The following is a 15,115-nucleotide window of genomic DNA, read 5'->3' as shown; positions in this document are numbered from 1 at the left end:
CATTTTTGGGGTGCAGAAAGTGCACTGGTCTGACGACACGATCCATGTGTTCAATGCTCTCAAGACTGCACTCATGACCACCATCACACTTGTACACCTGCTCACTGATGCTTTTAAGACTCAACCTCTCAGTTTTTTCTCAAAGAAACTCTCCCCTTTTCATTGCAAGTGGTCGGCATTTGACCAGGAACTCCTCACATTCTATAAGGCCATGCGATATTTTTGCACGGACAGTGAAGGACTTGAAGTCACCATCTTCACTGATCACAAGCTGCTTGCAGATGTGCTCTGCACCCTGCCAACCATCTCCCCCCCTCCCATCCAGCATTTCCGCCATTTGAACCTCATTAGGCAATGCACCACAGACGTCCCCTAATCACAAGGGCTGACAACATTGTCACAGAGTACATGTTGCATGTGAGCACCATTTCTTCTTCCTTGGACTAAGATGAACTAGCGCACCAGAAGACAGATGACCCAAACATTCAAAATGAGCAACAAGACACTACCTCTGCACTGACAGTGAAATTGTGCTGTCTTCCTGGTTCTTCATGTACAGTGCCGTGCGATAACTGTATGGGTACTCTCCATCCCTCGGTACCAGTCTCCCTCCAATGTATGGTTTTTTCAGCCATTCATGACCTAGCACACCTGGGAATTAAGGCTACTACACTCCTCGTGACAAAATGATTTGTCTGCCCTGGAGTAAAAAACGACTATTGCTCTTGGACATGTGCATGCTTACCTTGCCAGCAAAGCCAGTGGTCATCGCGCTTAACAATGACTATTTGAAATACTGACAGGAAGGTTCTGTCACATACACCTCGACCTTGTGGGTCCTCTGTCACCTTTGGAAGGTTTTAGGTACGTACTATGTCACTGATTATGCCATCAGATGGGTGGAGGTTGTTGCCCTCTCAGACATATCTGCCAATTCGAACACACGAGCCTCTGCACTACTTGGCTCTCTCACTTTGGTTGTCCCTATTCTATCATGACCGACCAAGGGAGACAATTTGAGTCACTCCTCTTTACCAGGTGATGCATCCTGTGCAGTGTCAACAAATGCCATATGACCGCATACACTGCCAGAGCAATGGACTGGTTGAGCGTTGACACCACAAACTTAAAATGGGCCTCGTGTGTCACTCAGGCTCCTGGTCAGAGGCCCTTCCATTGGTATTACTCAGCATTCACACAACATTTAAAGACGAGTTCAACTCTTCCTTCACCAAAATCTTATGTGGCATCGTCACTGCCTTTAAGGATGACCTAAACTCTTCCTTCACCAAAATATTATGTGGTGAGTCATTGACACTCCCTGTTGAGTTTCTCGGAGACTCTGAGCTCCCCTCCCCTGCTGGACTCTCTGCCTTAGTTGAGCACATCTGCCCACACATTGCCTACATCCACACACTACCTCTGTGTGCGCACACTATATTGCAAGTGTTCATACAAAAATATCTAGAACACTGTGGGTTCATTATGCTCGAGATGACACAGTCCTTGCAGCATTATAAGCTCCCTATTCCGGCCCACACAGGGTGCTTCAATGCATGAATAACACTTGAGACATTTGCCTCAACAAGAAGCAAAAGACTGTGTTGCTTAACTGAGTTAAACCCACTTAGACCTTCGAAGACAGCTCTCCAGTGATATCCGATTCTGAGATGTCATCCACGGATATGCCTTTCTCTGTGTACACAGATTAATTGTCTTTAGAGTTCACCTCTCCCTGTGTATCCGCAAATGCCAGTTCTCCCTGTGATGGTTCCATGCCAGATGATGTGCCCTCTCTCTGTGTGACCCCTATACCATTGTTGCCTCATGCTTTTTCAAATTTTGCCTTCTTTACAGTTTTGACATTCTGCATTTTTCATTGAGGACCTCTCTCTCTCTCTCTCTCTCTCTCTCTCCCCCCCCCCCCTCCGTCTCCCCCACCCCCACCCCACCCCACCCCATGCCTAATTCTCAGATGGCACTCTCTTTATTCTCCACAGTCCTCCAACTATGTTCGATGATTCAGCAACTCCCACATCCCTCCTCTTCTCTCCTTCCAGCTTCTGCACGACATTGATGAGGATAACATCATGGCTTCCATAGACAATTGTCACCTCTTTATCACTATCCTGCTCATCGTACACACTCCCTCTATGGGGCCTCTGTGGTGACTACTGATGGTAGATCGACTGTCGAGAGTCTGTCTAAACTGCTGCAAAGCTCAGTGATCCTTGAGTCGGTCTGTTTTCTCTTGACATTGTGATTGTTAGTGGACTATGACTGTGTGTCAGTGTATCACAATAAATACATTTAGTTACATAAAGTGGTCGCATGTCATTATATTCACCAAGAATAGTGATTAGTTCTTACAAACTTGTGACTTCACTTGTGTTACTACCAGTGCTGATTCTATGGAAAAAAGTTAAGTGGCACTTTAAGTGACCTGTCTCTGGCACCTAACATTTACATATTATTATTATAAGGAATTCTATAATACTTTTTAAAATATAGCTTAAAGTACGTAAATAACTTAGATTTACATATGATATCTAGAATCAAGAAGAGAAGAGGTATCTTGCAGATGAACCTGGCTGTTTAAAGCAGGTTTCAAATCAACAACAGAACAACATCTGTTACATTGCCAAATGCTAAGTTTGTTTTGTTTGCAGATGATGAAAACTTTGCAATAAGTAGCAAGTCAAGCAAGGATTTAGAAATAGCTGCTAATCAAATTTTCACTGACATTAATAAAATGTTTAAAGCTAATTTACTGCCATTAAGCTTTGAAAAGACTGCAGTTAAGAACCTGTAAGAGATTTCCTTCCAGCATGTGTATAACTTATGAAGACGTGCAGATCGAAGAGGTTGACAGTGTTAAATTTCTGGAATTACAACTTGATAATAAATTCAGTTGGGAAGAGCATACCATAGAATTTCTTAAGCACCTAAAAAAAGTTTGTATTTGCACTGAGAATGATGTCAGATGTAGGAGTCATACATACAAAAAAAACTTACATAATTTGCTTATTTTCATTCTATCATGTCATACGGGATCATATTCTGGGGTAACTCATTAAACCAAGCAAAAGTTTTTTTTGCGTACAAAAGCATGCAATAAGAATTATTTGTGGTGTAAATTCAAGAACATCACATACAAACCTGTTCAAGGAACTTTGTATTCTAACCCCTGCTTCTCTGTATATTTATGCCTTAATGAAATTTGTTGCAAGTAATATATCTCTATTTCCAACCAATATCTTAATACATAGTATCAATACTGGGAATAAGAACAATCTACATAAAGAGCTGCAAAATACTAACACGAATTCTTTACAGACGAATGGAAAAACTAGTAGAAGCCAACCTCGGGGAAGATCAGTTTGGATTCCGTAGAAACACTGGAACACATGAGGCAATACTGACCTTACGACTTATCTCAGAAGAAAGATTAAGGAAAGGCAAACCTACGTTTCTAGCATTTGTAAACTTAGAGAAAGCTTTTGACAATGTTGACTGGAATACTCTCTTTCAAATTCTAAAGGTGGCAGGGGTAAAATACAGGGAGCGAAAGGCTATTTACAATTTGTACAGAAACCAGATGGCAGTTATAAGAGTCGAGGGACATGAAAGGGAAGCAGTGGTTGGGAAGGGAGTAAGACAGGGTTGTAGCCTCTCCCCGATGTTGTTCAATCTGTATATTGAGCAAGCAGTAAAGGAAACAAAAGAAAAATTCGGAGTAGGTATTAAAATTCATGGAGAAGAAATAAAAACTTTGAGGTTCGCCGATGACATTGTAATTCTGTCAGAGACAGCAAAGGACTTGGAAGAGCAGTTGAATGGAATGGACAGTGTCTTGAAAGGAGGATATAAGATGAACATCAACAAAAGCAAAACAAGGATAATGGAATGTAGTCTAATTAAGTCGGGTGATGCTGAGGGAATTAGATTAGGAAATGAGGCACTTAAAGTAGTAAAGGAGTTTTGCTATTTGGGGAGCAAAATAACTGATGATGGTCGAAGTAGAGAGGATACAAAATGTAGGCTGGCAATGGAAAGGAAAGCGTTTCTGAAGAAGAGAAATTTGTTAACATCCAGTATTGATTTAAGTGTCAGGAAGTCATTTCTGAAAGTATTTGTATGGAGTGTAGCCATGTATGGAAGTGAAACATGGACGATAAGTAGTTTGGACAAGAAGAGAATAGAAGCTTTCGAAATGTGGTGCTACAGAAGAATGCTGAAGATTAGATGGGTAGATCACATAACTAATGAGGAAGTATTGAATAGGATTGGGGAGAAGAGAAGTTTGTGGCACAACTTGACCAGAAGAAGGGATCGGTTGGTAGGACATGTTCTGAGGCATCAAGGGATCACCAATTTAGTATTGGAGGGCAGCGTGGATGGTAAAAATCGTAGAGGGAGACCAAGAGATGAATACACTAAGCAGATTCAGAAGGATGTAGGTTGCAGTAGGTACTGGGAGATGAAAAAGCTTGCACAGGATAGAGTAGCATGGAGAGCTGCATCAAACCAGTCTCAGGACTGAAGACCACAACAACAACAACATAAAGACCTAAAATCACTCACCTTGGTCCAAAAAGGGGTCCAATATTCAGGAACAAACATTTTCAATAAATTGCTACCAACCATTAAAAACTAGGTTTCAGATAAAACATGGTTTAAACAGAGTTTGAAAGACTTTTTGAAAGGCAACTCCTTCTACTCCATAGGTGAATATCTTATAAGGGACTGTTAGGCCATCTTAAGTAAAAATATCTGTTAGATTTCAGTTTTGACAGCACTTGGTCACAACAGTCAAGATTAGGTATTTTGTGTGTGATAAATTTATTAGAACTGCACAACAATGTTTCATTCTGATGGAATATTAATTCTGTAAATATTAGCAGTTCCACTTTACTGTAATGCATTCAACTATTTTGACAATCTCCTGACAAATGACCAGGGTAGTAAGTATTATATTAAAATGTTTCATGTCTTCTATGTTATACTTTCTTACATGTTCCACACCCATGAGAATCATCTCATTTTTTGGATCTATCACTACCATGAATGATGACGAAAGAACCAGTAGCAGCGGGATGAGATTCTTTCTGCTGCCCCTTTACTTTGAGAGCTTCTTTATAGTATGAAGCTATATTTACCTTTCTCTCTTCAAACACTCTGAGTGGTTTATATATTTTTGGCATCAGTGTGATGAGTGATGAAGAGTCTGTAGTTCTAAACTAAGATGAGACAACTCCTGTAGCACATTACTCATTAAACCCAAATCGAAAATAAAGTCAATACTGGTGGTTTTATTTAGAGGGTCTTCATACATTTTCCTATCAGTGTCATCTCTGGTCATACCAGTCTTAGCACCAGTAAAATGTGAAAATAGTGCCTCATAATTTCCCCAAACTGCTATGACACTTCTAAAGCAAGAGGCACCCCATCAAGTACCGAAGACTCTGCCAATTTTAAGAAATTCGATTTCAAGTTGTTCTACATGTCTTCTTAGTTCCCTGATATTTTTTGGTGACTGATGGAAGACGGTGTACAGATTATCCAAGAAAAATTTAGAATGGCTGATTTCTGAAGGAAAATCTTTTCTTATAACATCACCACCAGATAGTTCTAGGTTATACCTGGCAAAGTGGCAACTTAAAATTTGTGGAAAAGTTTGTTTCACCAATGCGACTGCAACTGTATTTTTCCCCAACATATCTACCACTGCATCAGTGACAACAGAAATTAATTTTTCATTAAAAATAACTTTGGTGAAAACCCAAAGTCTTTAAATTATTCATTACAGCATTGAATATACCTTCAGCTGCCATCCATTCTATTTCAATCAAATCTAGGAAAAATCAAACAATGAAAAGTCCAGGTTGGAATATCAACAATTACGGAAAGGATAGATTGCTACTCTCCATAAAGATAACACGTAGAGTTGCAGGCAGGCACAATGAAAAGACTTTTACAAATTAAGATTTTGCCCAAGCCTTCATTGGAAAAGAAAAACACACGCGCATTCACACAAGCGAGCACACTTTACGTGCACATAACTGCTATCTCTGGCTGCTCAGGCCAGACTGAAACATGTCAAATGGAAGCAACAATTTGTAGTGGTGTGAGGAAGGGGGAATGATAGCAGGGTACAGTTGAGAGAAGAGGAAACAGTGCTGCCTGTTGGAGTGTGCAGGGCTAGAGGTGGCAGACAAGGCTATCTGGTGCAGCATTGGGAGGCTGTGGGAGAGGGAGGGAAGGAAAAAGAGCGAGTGAAAAGGAGGGGAGCAGAGAAAGGGAAAAGACTGATGGGTGCAATGGCAGAAAGCAGTGCACAAAAAGGGTGAGGGGACCTGATCTGGGAAGTGGTGGTAGGACAGAGGTGGCGGAAACTGTCAGGTGAAGGGCACGGGGACAGTAGGTTACTGCTACATTACAGGTTGTTGCTCCCGTTCGGTGCATTACGTATGATAACCCACTATACCCGCACCCATCGTCCAGCAGTTTCCAACCCTCCTTTCATGTCACCTCCTGCCAGCTCATGTCTCCTCATCCACTTTGTGCACTGCTTTCTGCCAATGCACTCACAGATTTTTTTTTTCCTTCTTTGCTCTCTCCTTTCCACCAACTTTTTTCCTCACACCCTCCCGACACTGGACCAGGTAGCCTCGTCTGCCACCTCTAGTCCCTGCACACTCCACCAGGCAGCACTGTTTCCTCTTCCCCCACCCGTACCCTGCTATCCCTCCCCATTCCCCACTCCAGATTGCTGCTTTCACTTGATATGGCACCATTGCATTCTGGTCACAGCAGCTGGAAAGAGTGGTTGCATATGTATGAGGTGTGCTCGCTTTTATGAATGCATGTGTGTTTTCTTTTTTTTTTCTGAAGTACACTTTGGCCAAAAGCTCAGTATTTAAAAGCCTCTTCGTTGTGCCTGTCTGCAACCCAATGTGTCATATTTATGGTGGATAGCAATCAATCCTTTCCGTAATTGTAAATCTAGGAAAATATTAGTTGGTTACATCATATCAGGTAACACTGTTCGAACATAAATAATAGATGAAGATAACTGGCTGATTGTTCAACTTTTATCAAGTATCAAGGAACTTTTGCTGCAGGATTCAGTTGTATTTTTGATGCCTCCAGCTCTCATTTCTGCAGCAATATGATTTAATATGTTGATACATGCAAACCTGGAATGAAGAACACCCATGTCCACTCCATTTAATTTTTTAAAATCGGTTTCCCACTCAAAATCATTTAACAGTTGATTCCTTTTGGTAGCTTTGTAGGCAGTTTTGAAAACATCAGTTACCAACTCGTTATTCTCAAGTGCTTTAACACAGACAGATTCCAAAGATTTTTCACTTGGCACAGATATTTTCAAAGTGACTTTATAAGCTTAACTTTCTTTGTGTGTAATTATTTTCTTTAGGAGAGATGTCATCAGGACTGTTTTGCCTTCTCCAGAGCATGAGACAAACTGTTGACCACTGCTGCAAAATACTCATTCCTTGTTTAATTCTTTCTGGCCCCAGTGTCCCAACTTCCTTACAAGTTTTGGATCACAGTGTCTTCTTCTTCTTCTTCTGCTCCACTCTCTCTCTCTCTCTTTTAATTACCAACCACTCATTATTCTTACACAAATTATCTTTCTCTTCAAATGTCCAAAAGTCAGGAAGATCACAATTGACATTATTTACAGAAGTAGGTCCACACATGAGTGGCATGTTTTCAGCACTTGTGATTTCATTCCCACTTGTTTTCTTACTTTCATCACCTTGTGATGAAGCAAGCTGGGATATTTTCACTTCCCCTATTGTTTTGACATCTGCCTCTTTAAATTCGTTTAACTAATTGCCATTAACACACACGTGAAAATAATCTGCATTTTCATAAAAGAGAAAGGCTTACCCTCAGTTTTAAAGAATATAACACCAGATCCAATTTTGTGCTTAGTTTTATGTATGAAATTGATTTTCTGATTTATGTTGACTATTCCTAGTTAGTACCTTACATTATAGGGTGATATCAGTAATTGTTTTGTAACTTAAAGTCTATTGTTGACATATAAACAAATATAAATTCTATAATAATTATAAACACCAGGAAGATGAAACACTGACATTCTTTAAGTATTTACACTCCTGGAAATGGAAAAAAGAACACATTGACTCCGGTGTGTCAGACCCACCATACTTGCTCCGGACACTGCGAGAGGGCTGTACAAGCAATGATCACACACACGGCACAGCGGACACACCAGGAACCGCGGTGTTGGCCGTCGAATGGTGCTAGCTGCGCAGCATTTGTGCACCGCCGCCGTCAGTGTCAGCCAGTTTGCCGTGGCATACGGAGCTCCATCGCAGTCTTTAACACTGGTAGCATGCCGCGACAGCGTGGACGTGAACCATATGTGCAGTTGACGGACTTTGAGCGAGGGCGTATAGTGGGCATGTGGGAGGCCGGGTGGACGTACCGCCGAATTGCTCAACACGTGGGGCGTGAGGTCTCCACAGTACATCGATGTTGTCGCCAGTGGTCGGCGGAAGGTGCACGTGCCCGTCGACCTGGGACCGGACCGCAGTGACGCACGGATGCACGCCAAGACCGTAGGATCCTACACAGTGCCGTAGGGGACCGCACTGCCACTTCCCAGCAAATTAGGGACACTGTTGCTCCTGGGGTATCGGCGAGGACCATTCGCAACCGTCTCCATGAAGCTGGGCTACGGTCCCGCACACCGTTAGGCCGTCTTCCGCTCACACCCCAACATCGTGCAGCCCGCCTCCAGTGGTGTCGCGACAGGCGTGAATGGAGGGACGAATGGAGACGTGTCGTCTTTAGCGATGAGAGTCGCTTCTGCCTTGGTGCCAATGATGGTCGTATGCGTGTTTGGCGCCGTGCAGGTGAGCGCCACAATCAGGACTGCATACGACCGAGGCACACAGGGCCAACACCCGGCATCATGGTGTGGGGAGCGATCTCCTACACTGGCCGTACACCACTGGTGATCGTCGAGGGGACACTGAATAGTGCACGGTACATCCAAACCGTCATCGAACCCATCGTTCTACCATTCCTAGACTGGCAAGGGAACTTGCTGTTCCAACAGGACAATGCACGTCCGCATGTATCCCGTGCCACCCAACGTGCCCTAGAAGGTGTAAGTCAACTACCCTGGCCAGCAAGATCTCCGGATCTGTCCCCCATTGAGCATGTTTGGGACTGGATGAAGCGTCGTCTCACGCGGTCTGCACGTCCAGCACAAACGCTGGTCCAACTGAGGCGCCAGGTGGAGATGGCATGGCAAGCCGTTCCACAGGACTACATCCAGCATCTCTACGATCGTCTCCATGGGAGAATAGCAGCCTGCATTGCTGCGAAAGGTGGATATACACTGTACTAGTGCCGGCATTGTGCATGCTCTGTTGCCTGTGTCTATGTGCCTGTGGTTCTGTCAGTGTGATCATGTGATGTATCTGACCCCAGGAATGTGTCAATAAAGTTTCCCCTTCCTGGGACAATGAATTCACAGTGTTCTTATTTCAATTTCCAGGAGTGTATTTGGTTCTATTCAAAAACATGTTAGCAAAACCATCTCTTAATTAATTCCAAAGTAATTTTCAGTTTTGTCAAAAGTATTGTTTGCGTACTTGTATTTGTTAATTTCATTATTTAAACAAATAATTCAGCCTAAACCTTGTAGTAGAAGAAACTGTTAAAAGGAACGAATTTTTCAATGTATTCAGTTAATTTAATGAGTTAAGTTTTAATTGTAATTTCTGTAAATTAAACTTTGAACAATGTTTAGTTTCAATACCTATTATTGTGAGGACATATAAGGGCCCGATTTTTGGTCATGAGACAGTCAGTCCATGGTCGAGTTTCAGACGAGGAACCTGTGTTGGTTAGAATGACAACAATGCATCAACTTAACAGTGAAATAAGTGTAACGCAATTGGGACATGTGTTAAAACAGTGACAGTGTCTGCTCCATACGTACCTTCCAATTCTTCAAGAACTGTGAACTCTGTTGTTAGGTTTTTACTGCTCGTAGATGTTCCACAGGAAACTATTGTAGCTGTATGTGGATGTTTGTCTGCAGACTATTAATGAGGCTTATTGAAAGTTAAACAATAGTGCACTGGCCATATAACTGTGTAATATTAGGGGGTTGTCAACAGTCAAAGAAAAAGTCTGTGAAACGCAACTGTGCACCTTCAGCCAGTGCAGCAACGCAGTACTTCGACACCGAGGACAGCAAATGAAGAGACAAAGCAGGCGATCATCGTCACAACCTCTGCCACTTTCATCATCACCCTCAAATAACTTAATTATTTTATTCGCTGGTGATGAGAAATACTACATAATCTTATGACACATTTCAACTCTGAAACTCTAATAGAATTCCACACTACATCTTAACCTCCTCAGCACTAAGTACAGAAATGAACTAATGACATTACAGCATCACTGCATAACAATGAAAGCAGTACCTTCTCGAAATGTATTTTAGAATCTGTCCACATAAGACTGCTACTTACTTTCATGGCTCTTAAAATTCAGAAGTTGAGAGATTTCAGTGATACTGTACAGGTTGATATTCTAGTCACATTTCAAAAAGGCTGTGAGATTAAAAGGCTGAGAGATTAGCTGCCGTGACACCTAAAAAATACCAACATACCGTTTTCAAATTCCCCAGATACATACAAAATCTAGTATCACCATCTGTTTTTGCTACTGATGTCAGTGACATATGATTTTTCTGCACTTTAGTAGAAATAAAAGGTAGCCTTTTTTCCCCCTCTGAGGATTCAAAAAGTTAAAGGGGATGCATCGCCGAGTGTACCCCCGGAAACCCAGCAATGGTTGCCAACATCCAACAACTTACCCAGATTACTGGCAATGCTTCTGTAGGTTACAGTGGTAAGTGCTGAAGTCCAGTTGAAACTGAGGAAACATATATCCATTCAGAGCCCTGCTGCTGGGCTGAGTATGCCTTACGCCTAATACAGGACTGTGCCAAGTACCCACAAGTTGTCCACTTATTGTTTCACTTCACTAACAGTCCATCTCTCAACAGGTAGCATGCTTTGAGCTCATATTTTTTTACAGAAGTTCATACTATTCTTACCATCTCGTCATTTAGGCAAATCTCCCAATTCTCTATGACATACATTTGGCCATTATGCTAAGCAGAGTTACCTCCACACAGTACTAAGCAGAGGATTGGCAACATGATGCACATGAGCTGGTAGCTCAGGAACAACAGCTGGATTAAATGTGAGGTCAGGCACTGCTAACTGAGGTCTCTGGCACAGCTCATGAACCACATACAGCACAGTGAGTACCACGGGGGCAGCGACCATTAAACATTAACTGATGAGAAATGTATTAATAAACATGGAATAAGCTGTTATATGTGACAAAGGGAAAATTCAACAGAACAGTTGTTAACTTACAACGGAACAGAATGGTTGACCAGAATTCATCTTCATGAGGTAAAATTCCAGTACAGCCAGAAAAAACACATTAATCAGAAAACATTAACTTTAGCTATTGGTATTTGAATGTTCCTCTGCAGCGACAAAAAGAGGGATTTGCTGGAGGAGGCCAGAAAGAAGAGGTAGGTCATTCATGCTCTTGGCTCAGAAGGACGCACCTTATATATCAGTGCATAAGTGATAAAAAATTTTGGTTGTAACATTGTGTACCTCTATTGTGCTAAAGACAACCTTAATGTGGCGTAATAAATGCCATTTTTTCCTCTGGTATTGTAATTAGGTACATCAATGTTCCTTTTGAACTGCAGTGGATTATTTACAACAACCTGTCAAGCAGTAGTCAAAATGCTCCTTAAACTGATGTCTACAAGATGATTCTGGGTGACCACCACATATTATTCTTACAGCACATTTTCCAAGTGAAAATGTGGCTGAACTAACTTGTTTTAGGAGTTCCAAAACATGCTTTTCCCAGTTTAAAGTCTCATCAATACGGATATCTAAGAATTTTGTAGTTTTCACCCTATTTATTATTTCCTCACCATGTGTTACACTTATCACTGGTGCAGGGCCTGTAGATGTGCAGAACTGAGGGTGAGATGACTTGCAGAAAACCAGTCAGTGATACTTCTAAAAACAATGTTCATCATTTCTTCTGTTGCTGTACAATTATAGAACTCCTTACCACTCCTGACTCAAAGACCCCTATCTTCTACCTAATCCCATACACAGAAAAACAACCATTCTGGCTGTCCGACAGTAGCAAGCTACCAAGCCCTCACCAAATGGACTTTAGCCTTTAAGACTAGCGGCTCCAACCCATCATAGACAGAATCTCCCCCACCCCCTCCTACCCCTCCTATGTGTGTGTGTGTGTGTGTGTGTGTGTGTGTGTGTGTGTGTGTGTGTGTGTGTGTGTCCTTCCCCACACCCCCTACCTCCCTTCTTCCTCATTTTCAACCCGACTCCCTACTATCAACCCCCCCCCCCCCCCCCAATCCATCTCTTCATAATTGTCTTCACCTTTCTTTCATTTTCACCTCCTCTTCTTTCCTCTTCCGTATCCCCCCCCCCCCCCCTCTTCCGGCATCTCTTTTTGCTGTATCATCTGTACTCTTTGTCTTATTGTGAGGCCGTAGGGCCATCTGTTCAAAGACCTGCCTCTTTTCTCCTGTCCCCTCCATGAGCCTTTCCCTACTCTCTTCCCACCTCCAGCAGCACAGGGAACTGCTTTCAGTTATTGAGTATCAATAATTAGTCTTACTGTCGCTACAGGAGTGTGTGTTTGAGTGCTGTGTGGTTACGTGTGTGCAACTGCTGCAAAAAGAGCTAATGCTTGAAAGCTAGTGTGAAAGTTGTTTTCTTCTGTGTGCTTCTGTGCTCCATGCATTGATCCACCGCAGGTACGTGATTGCCTTACCTTTATTTTATGTATTGCTCCATCCAGGGTACTCCATTATTATTATATACTGCCGATTCAGCTCTCTTTCTTGCCATACCCTTTTACCTCTTTTACTCCATCTCTTTAATTATCTATAGCTCGCTGTACATTCTTTATTCCTTCATATATCTATACTTCCTTTTCTACGGTACCTGCCTTCAAAACGCACGTCAGCAACCCTCTGTTGCACCATCTGAACACCAGTGGTAGTAACGCCCCACCACAGTAAATAGTGCCCTTCTACAACTCTCTGCTCTCTTGGTGACACCCCTTTCTAAACATTTAATTACAGTGCAGATTTAAACATACTCTCCTCTAGTGAATTGTGCTGCCCAACTTGACTATTAATCTGATCACACATGTTATTTACAATTGCTTGTGTTTATTTATGATATCAAGTGTTTCTTCTTGTCACGCATCTCAATTTGCTGTCCAACTTATTTATTTATGAGTGCGCCCACTAATTCCTGTTTCTTCAAAACATTTTCTGAACATCCAACATAGCTCTCTATACGTAAAAATGCTTCAACCACAAATTTTAAACTTATTTTTGATTTTTTTTAAACAAACTTTCTGTTACTCCTTTTGTCACAAACCACACAACAATAAATCCCTGCTCATTCTATGTCCGCCAATTCTGAACATTCTTCTTTCCAAAATTCTAATTAAACATCCTCTACCTAAAATCCTGTCTGGTACTTTGTGGCCCATCTAATGACCTTACCATTAAAATTGGCATCTCAGGCTGTCATCCATCCCATGGCAAGAACCTTCATCCTTCCATATTGCATCAGTCCATTCACTCACAAATTTGGTCCTTCATAATCATATAATCCGTGCTAAAACCACACCTGACAGCCTCTACTCTTTCACAAAATCCTTTTACTCTGTGATTCCAGCTTCTGAATCCCATCACTGCAACAGAAACTGTTGCCCTTCAGCAGTTGGAACAGAATTCCCACCATCATTCGAGGAAGCTGTCCCAGCAATTGCTGTCTTATGCCCACATGTGACTACCTTTAACCACAAAAAAGGCTTCCAGAATGAAATTTTTACTCTGCAGCTGAGTGTGCACTGATAAGAAACTCCCTGGCAGATTAAAACTGTGTGCCGGACTGAGGCTCAAACTCAGAACCTTTGCCTTTAGCAGGCAAGTGCTCTACTGATTGAGCTACCCAAGCACGACTCTTGGGTAACTCAGTTGGTAGAGCACTTACTGTGAAAGGTACAGGTCCTGAGTTTGAGTCTCGGTCCAGCAGACAGTTTTAATCTGCCAGGAAGTTTCATATCACTGCACTCTCCCCTGCGGAGCAAAAATTTCATTCTGCAAACATCCCCCAGGCTGTGGCTAAGCCATGTCTTCGCAATATCCTTTCTTCCAGCAGTTCTAGTTCTGCAAGGTTCGGAGGAGAGCTTCTGTGAAGTTTGGAAGGTAGGAGATGAGATACTGGCACAAGTAAAGCTGTGAGGATGGATCGTGAGTTGTACTTGGGTAGCTCAGTCGATAGAGCACTTGCCCACGAAAGGCAAATGTTCCGAGTTTGAGTCACGGTTCGGCACACAGTTTTAATCTGCCAGGAAGTTTCAAGAAAAAGGCTACCTCTATGATCCAAACTGTCCCCCTCCCTCCCTCCTCCCCCAACCAACATTTCAAAAGCTCTCTAACCATGCCTCACTGACACATTCCACTGTCCACATCTTTCATAAAACTCACTACTCCAGAACACTCATTGCATAACACAGTTGTCAATCTGCCAAAATTCTGACCCCTGCAGAAGTTTCAGTGCCTTCCGAGGGCCTCATCCATAGCCCCAAACCTGATTTCAACCTTGCTAAACTTGTAAAGGACCTTCTTTCCTTTATTCTTCTTTGCAGTGGAAACATATCTTTGCCACATACCCTGCTGACAACAGCTGACCAAAACCCCATACGGATCCTTGTTTAAAACAGTTCCAACTTCCCTCAAACCACAATCCTCCTCTCTTACTCTCTGGTAATCTTTCAGAAATTCATCACTTTAACCAGGACACAAATTCCTTTCCAAAATCGCTCCCCAGTGAATCCAACACACAGCTATCTGTAATTCAGACTGTATCATCCTTCCCACAGACAAAGACTCCACCGCAGGGGTCATGAATCATGATGACTATGTGGTTGAGGA

This window comes from Schistocerca piceifrons, chromosome 3 (genome assembly GCF_021461385.2).
Source record: "Schistocerca piceifrons isolate TAMUIC-IGC-003096 chromosome 3, iqSchPice1.1, whole genome shotgun sequence".
Taxonomy (NCBI): domain Eukaryota; kingdom Metazoa; phylum Arthropoda; class Insecta; order Orthoptera; family Acrididae; genus Schistocerca; species Schistocerca piceifrons.
The sequence above is the reverse complement of the archived record's forward strand: the minus strand, read 5'-3'. Positions refer to the sequence as shown.